Genomic DNA, 7,183 nt, shown 5'->3' with positions numbered 1-7,183 from the left:
AGCTGCTTTCCATCAGTATACCAGGCCCTGTTCCCTGCTTCCTGCACAAATGGGCCTGCTCTCAGACACATTTTGCCCGGTCTCCGAACACATCACCTCCATGTTACTGCTGAGAGACATTTTTGAGTTTTCCCAACAACATGCTAAAGTTGATGGCTGGCAGAAGAAATGAATGTATCCAACTGGGTTCAACTATTTACAGCAAACTCTCAAAAATCTAGCAAACTCTGGATTTTAACCAGTTGGGCTGAGAAACATTCCCAAATATTTCATGTAATTAATATCCAATACATGTTTTTTTTTACATGTTTCACTTCTTTTGTAATAAAGTTTCCAGTGAATCCAGTAGGTTTGAAAGGGAGCATGGAAGCCTGGACTCCATTGAGTCACAGGGGAGTGCAGGAAATAGAACCCTGGAGAAGTGTGGAAATGAGTCTCTGGTGACATTCGGGGCAGCGCAGGAAACATCAACTGGTGGGTCAGATGCCAATTCATGGGAATTACCAAGGAGTCAGATAGCAAACCATCAGTTTCACTATCAAGCAGTAGTAAATCAAGGCAACTGGACTTGCTGTGTTGTCTAGAAGACGTTTCACAGCTCATCCGAGAGGCTTCTTGAGTTCTGATCCATGGTGGGTAGTTTTCCAGCTTATGAACTCAGATGAGTGGCGAAACATCTTCTAGACAACACAGCAAGTCCAGTTGCCTTGATTTACTACTGCTTGGTATACAGTGACCTGGATGACTGAGAACCTGCATAGTTATCAGTTTCACTAGCTGTGTTGTGGACGTGGCATGTGGCAAAATCGATCTCCAAACTGGACAGGTCACGACTTACAAATCTGATCTGAGATTCTTCTTCCAGGAGGTGACAAAGGTGATTGATAAGGGTAGAGCAGTGTTGTCTACGTGGATGAATCCCTTCTGTCTGCATATCATCCACAACATTCCATTCCCTTCACGTTCATATGTTTAAATATGAACATGCAAAACAACAAACTTCTCACCATACAAGAAAGTGATGATAAATCTGATTAACTGCATGCTTTATAGAACACCAAACACAGCTTCTATCCTGCTATGGTAAGACTTTTGAAAGGTCCTCTAGTATAATAAACTGGACTCTTGATCTCACAATCTACTTTGCTATGGCCTTCAACCTGACTGTTCCCTTCCACTACACTTTCTCTGTAACATTGTATTCTGCATTCTGTTATTGCATTCCCTTGTACTAACTATTACAATGAAATGGTCTATGCAGACTGCATGCAGTTTTTCACTATACCTTTGCTCATGTGACAATAATAAAGCAATGTAAATGTAAAGTTCAAAGTAAATGCTATTATCAAAATACATATTTGTCACGATATACAATCCTGAGATTTATTTTCCTGTGGGCATACTCTGCAAATCTACATAGTATCTATAACAGGATCAATGACAGAGTGCAGAAGACAACAAACTGTGCAAATGCAAATATAAATAAATAGCGATAAATAACAAGAACATGAGATAAGGAGTCCTTAAAAGTAAGGTCGTTGGTTGTAGGAACATTTCAATGTTGGGGCAAGTGAGCGTAGTTATTCCCTTGTATTCAAGAGCCTGATGGTTGAGGGGGTAGTATTGGAGAATATGAATATTATGGAGTATAAAACTTTATGGAGTATAAAACTTAATGCTAAAAACTATGGTGTGTTGGTATATGCTAGGGAGAGGTGGCTGGGAGCGGTCGCCAGCTGTGAAGTTGCTGTGTAACCAAAACTGTGTGAAATGCTAAAGGACAATGATGTGTCAATATATGCTAATCAGGTATCCAATTGAATGTAGAGACAATATGTGTTAATGAACAGTAACTCAGGGATCTTTGAACATGTCGGCTGTGTAACTAAAGCAATGTAGAGACAATATGTAGGGATATTTTGCTTTGAACTTGTCGGCTGTGTAACTAAAGCAATGTAGAGACAATATGTAGGGATATTTTGCTTTGAACATGTCTGCTGTGTAATTAAAACTATATAGTCGACTAGAACAAATAAGTCAATAGGTAAAAACAATAGTAACTGTGATATGCACCGCTTGGATATGTTAATGCAGCTAAACCAGGTTTGCTTAAAAAAGCGGCTGTATCCGAGAATCGGGAGGCAGTCAGCGACCAGCTCAATGACTGTCTCAGCTTTGATTTGCAAATTAAAGTTTAACCCTTCTTGAAGAATCTTCTGCGTCTCCTGGTCATTTGAAAAGCACGAAAAACCACGACATAATTGGCGTCAGTCGGCAGGATAGGGCAGAGACCCGCGGAAGGGAAACGGCAGATTGGGAACGCTTCCCGGTCCTCTAGGGACCCCCACAAGGCTAACAGAATTATGGGTGCACCCAAAACAAAAGGAAAGCGCTTTTTTGCGACAATTTGGACTAAGAATTCTGTTGGCTTTGAGGAGGTCTTGGAGTCTCGGAAATGTGGAACCGCTGCCAAAGAATCTGGCAGAATTTGGGGTCAACGGAGGAGGCTCAGAGGATTGCTCAAGAACACTGCAGTGAGGGTAAGTACGAATAAGTTAGTACGTTAAGAAGAAAGTCCTCGCGGTTACCGCCTCGAGAGAAGGGTCTGCTCGGGCGAGGTGTTAGAATAGAATTAGGGAAAAAAGTCCTCGCGGTTACCGCCTTGAGAGAAGGGTCTGCTCGGGCGAGGTGTTAGAATAGAGTTAGGGAAGAAAGTCCTCGCGGTTACCGCCTTAAGAGAAGAAGGGTCTGCTCGGGCGAGGTGTTAGAATAGAGTTAGGGAAGAAAGTCCTCGCGGTTACCGCCTTAAGAGAAGAAGGGTCTGCTCGGGCGAGGTGTTAGAATAGAGTTAGGGAAGAAAGTCCTCGCGGTTACCGCCTTAAGAGAAGAAGGGTCTGCTCGGGCGAGGTGTTAGAATAGAGTTAGGGAAAAAAGTCCTCGCATTACCGCCTTGAGAGAAGGGTCTGCTCGGACGAGGTGTTAGAATAGAATTAGGGAAAAAAGTCCTCGCATTACCGCCTTGAGAGAAGGGTCTGCTCGGGCGAGGTGTTAGAATAGAATTAGGGAAAAAAGTCCTCGCGTTACCGCCTTGAGAGAAGGGTCTGCTCGGGTGAGGTGTTAGAATAGAATTAGGGAAAAAAGTACATTAACAAGAGAGAATAACATGACAGGTAAAGGAACAGCAGTAGAGATTCTGAGCAAAAAATTCCCATTTTTTCAAAATGAGATCACAAAAACTTCAGAAAAATGGGAAAAAAGAACCAAAAACCTGGTCACAAAGTGGCCAAAAGAAGGAACATTTGATGTAAGTTTGTGCGCAGAAATGGAGGAACTAACTAAAAAGTACAAATCAAAAGATAAATCTAAGAAAAGGGAGCAAAAAAGAGAACAAGAAATGGAAGTGCTAAAACTCTTTAGAACGGAGGGAGAAAGGCTGAGGAGGACAGGTAGAATATTGATTGCAAGTGAGAAAGATACAGAGGTGCTGGAGAAACTGTGTGTGTGTGTGTGTGTGTGTGTGTGTGTGTGTGTGTGTGTGTGTGTGTGTGTGTGTGTGTGTGTGTGTGTGTGTGTGTGTGTGTGTGTGTGTGTGTGTGTGTGTGTGTGTGTGTGTGTGTGTGTGTGTGTGTGTGTGTGTGTGTGTGTGTGAGAGAGAGAGAGAAAGGTACAGTGAGAGGTTGGCAACAGAAAACCCCCCTCCCTATAATGAGGAAGGAACCCCTAAGCAGTGCCCCCTGCTAACGGGAACAGTAAACATGCAGGGAGAAGTACAGGTTTGGGATAATGAGGGGGAGAAAAAACAATATGAGAAGGAAAAAGCGGCGATATGGCAGGAGATGCAGGCAGAAAAGATAAAGATAGAACAGGTACAGAGAGAAATGCAAGAACAGATTGAACGGATGATATACTTGAGGGAGGCGAAGGAATATGAGGAGTACCGATTATACCATAGGAATAAACAGACTAGAGAAGGTGACTCATTTGAGGAGCAAGAGTTAAGTGGAGAGAGAGAGAGGGTGTGAGAATTTATGGGGAAGAGGTAGAGGGCAGAAGCCTAGAAGTGCAGAAGGAGGCAGTAGGGGAGCGGCTTGCGGAAGTAGAGAGAGAGTCAGATAAGTTACAAAAATGGGATTACCAGGAGAGATGTGAAAAATATTCAAGGGGCCCACCAGGCATTGAATCAAGACAGAAAGGAAGGACTCCACAGGGAGACCGAGGGAAGAGCAGAACCCCGGAGACATTTGTGTGGGAGGCAGTAAAGACATACCCAGAGACAGATGGGGAGTCAGGGGAGGAGGAAAGCCAGGGCAGGTGGGAAGGAGGAGGAAGAATGATGCCGTTGTTAGTTAAAGGATCAGGACAAGTGCAGTATATCCCTTGGGGATCCCAGGACCTAGAAGGGCTGAAAAACACTCTGCCCAATTTACATGAAGGAGCAGGGAAATGGATGAGAGCCTTTGAGGAAGAAACAGCAGGACGATTATTGGCTATGGGAGATTTGAAGGCACTGTTGATAAGGTTGATGGGAACCTCCAAATTTAACGAACTAATGGAAATGGCTGGCATAGTAAACTCGAACTACCCAAGAACTGATGGAGACGGGTTTGACAGAGTGAGGCAGAGGGTATGGCAGGCCCTCAGAAAGCTTTATCCGCCCAAAGTGGACCCCAAAGCCTTAAAAGGGGATCCACTGGGAGACACTGAAAACTCAGCAGCCTACGTAGAAAACCAGTTGAAAAGGTGGAGACTGGAGACTGAGCAAGAGGTGGAGAATAGCTTATTCATGACCTCACTGTTCCGACATAGCATTTTGGATGCAATGCCGCCACAAGTAAAATCCAAACTGGAGGAGGTGGTTGGGCTAACGTCAAAGACCCCACAAGAATTTAGAGACCACGTAGTCCATGCCGTTGAGAAATACCGGAAAGACAAACGAAGGTTGACTGAGCAGCAGGAAGAGGTGCAAAGAAAGTTAACACAAATGCAGCTCGAAGAACTCAAAAAGAAGGAAAAAGAGAAAAATAAAAAGATGCTGCCAACAACCACCGGTTCGAGAACAGCCATCGAACTGGACAAAACACTGCTATATGGAGGGGCCGATCATACTGTAAGACAAGGGCTGGAAAACCCCATGCCAATAATTAACTTTGAGGGAGCATCCCCACAAATGTTCTATCAGGAACAAACTAAATTCAAACAGCCCAGACAGGACTGGAAGTCCCAAGGAGGGGGACAGAGGAGCTATGGGCAAAGGAGACCAGTGAGAAGACAGTGGGAAAGAGAGGTAGAGAGATTGTGCTGGGAATGTAATCAGCCAGCCACAGTTGCCCTTCACCTTCCCATGTCAGGAAAGTTTATTAAGACGGTAGGGTTATCGGGAAAACACAGTTAACACAGTGCACGGCTCCAGTGCGGTTGAGAATGGGAAGTAAAGAAATTGTTTTGCCGGTGCTAGTACTTAAAGGAACTCCGATTAATTTGTTAGGCAGAGATGCCTTGTTGAAACTGGAATTAAAATTAGAATGCTCCAGAAATGGGCTGAGTGTGAAAAGAGCAGGGGTTCAATTGATAGTGCAAGAAGACAAGAAGGCTAATGCCTTTTGGATAGGAGACATTGCAGATCAGATTCAGGAAACCTGGGAAAAATGGAAAAAAGGCGTGCAGGCTGTATTACCTAGGGCTGTAGTGCCCAAATCTGAGCTACATTGTACAGTGATTTTTGACGAGACTCAGAACAGGGAGTTAGAGGAGCGGTGGCACCTAGAGGTATGTACCCAGCAGCACCTGGAAGGGGAGGCTGTGATGATTGGAAAGCAAGGGGCAGCTCTACAAGTTAAGTGGAACACCTTTTTAGAAAAATGGTACAGGATACCGGAGGCTGCGCCCCACGTAACGTTGGTGATAAATAAGGGATATCAGTCTAAAGACTTAGGACCTTTAGTTAAGAGTGCTGAAACCGTAACAGTGTGGAGGAAAATCACGCCAGAGGTGTGGATATCAGAAGACAACAATTGTATTAAAATAATGGTAAGTGTAGATATGGTAGGGACAGTGAGAGAGGTCGAAATAACTCCCCAACCACACATGCCCTTGCTGGGAAAGGAAAGAGGCCAGCAGAAAGATAAAAGGTTAGATGAGTTGCCGCCTATTCTGTGGTCACAGCATGACGCGGACGTAGGGAAAATAAAAACAGCTAGTCCGGTGGAAATAAAGCTAAAGAGAGGAGCAATTCCACCCAGGAGACCACGATACCCACTAAGACCAGAAAATAAAGAAGGAATAGCGTCGACAGTGCAGGGGTTGCTTAAATAGGAGTGCTTAGTATTTGTTTGCATTTACCTACAGAGGCGCCCAGTATACCTATACCAGAATGCCGCAAGGATTTAAACATTCACCACACATTTTTAATCAGGTATTGAAGGCAGACCTAGAGGGCATGCCGTTGGGAAGTACATTGTTACAATATGTGGATGACCTGTTGATTTGCTCCCATAGCGAGGAACAGTGTAAGCAGGACACTGTAACTCTGTTAGAGAAGCTAGCGCACGGAGGACATAAAGTATCCAAAAAGAAACTGCAATTCTGCACGCAGCAAGTGGAGTACTTAGGCAGGGTAATATCCAAGGGAGTGAAGGCGATAGCACCAGATCAGATTGAGGCAATAGCTAAGGCCCCAAAACCCCAGACTGTAGGGCAGATGATGACATTTTTGGGAATGGCAGGGTACAGCTCAGATTGGATAGGAGAATATGCTGAGATTGTGGCATCTTTAAGAAAGATAATGAAAGAAGCAGGACATACAACTTTGAAGAACGGCTTACAGTGGACTGGAGAGGCGGAGATAGCTTTCAATACTATTAAGCAGGAGATGCTATTGACATTTCCTGACATAACTATACAGAGATGCACTACCAGTAATATAGCCGATTTTATCCCTTTAGACTATGAAGGAGAACCCCATGATTGTGTAGGGAAGACGATGGCATTTGCCAAATTGAGAGCAGATCTACGGTCAGAACCACTAGAGGATATAGATAAACAGGTTCTGTTCGTAGACGGCTCTTGTTATAGGGATTATGATGGAAATCATGCAGGGTTCTCAGTAGTGCAACAGGATCAGTCGAGCTATAAGATTATTCGGATGGAGTCCTGTCCCCAACCGTGTTCCGCCCAACTAGCAGAA

This window comes from Hemitrygon akajei, chromosome 11 (genome assembly GCF_048418815.1).
Source record: "Hemitrygon akajei chromosome 11, sHemAka1.3, whole genome shotgun sequence".
Taxonomy (NCBI): domain Eukaryota; kingdom Metazoa; phylum Chordata; class Chondrichthyes; order Myliobatiformes; family Dasyatidae; genus Hemitrygon; species Hemitrygon akajei.
Note: the sequence above shows the minus strand (reverse complement) of the source record.